The sequence below is a fragment of the Myotis davidii genome, unplaced genomic scaffold (genome assembly GCF_000327345.1).
Source record: "Myotis davidii unplaced genomic scaffold, ASM32734v1 scaffold687, whole genome shotgun sequence".
Taxonomy (NCBI): Eukaryota; Metazoa; Chordata; class Mammalia; order Chiroptera; family Vespertilionidae; genus Myotis; species Myotis davidii.
In genome coordinates, this window is record NW_006298971.1 from 176,775 (window position 1) to 177,409 (window position 635).

Consider the following 635-nt stretch of genomic DNA (forward strand, 5'->3'; position numbering starts at 1 on the left):
TGAGATTGGCTTTAACAGATTAAAAATGATGAGGTGCGAATGTGACCAAACTCATGGGGGAATGTTGGGAGCCATTAGAAATATTGGCTTAGACAAAGCCATCTTAAGAACTATAAGTTTCTGGTTCCTTCGGAAACTCCTAATTACCAGAAACCACCTGTGTCTTGCAAATTGGCCAGGAGTTAAAAGATAACCTACCCTTTACCCACCCTTTACCCACCCCCCCGTCCCTAAAACAGTATATATTCTGCCGCTGTAAGAATAAAGTTTGAGGCTTGATCAGAATCCTGTCTTGCCTCCATTCTTTCGTGTCCCTTGCTTGCCTCATTCTCCTAGGGTGTCTCTTGGTTCCCTCGTTGTTGTCCCGCAGGTCGGGACAACTGGACTCGCTTAATTGGTATTCCTGCACCTCTAATCTAGTCTCCAGATAGCTGCTAGAATGACATTTTAAGGACACAGTCTGGTCCTATTCTCTCACCCTCTCAGAGCTCTTCAGTGATTCCCAGCGAGTGCTCTTCGGGGGGAGCAGCGGCCGGCAGCCCCTGGTAGGACCTGGCCGGGCCTCCCTCTCCCGCTCCCTCGCCCCACCCCACACTCCGCTCTGCACACGGCCTCTTCCAGTTCCCTGCCTCCTG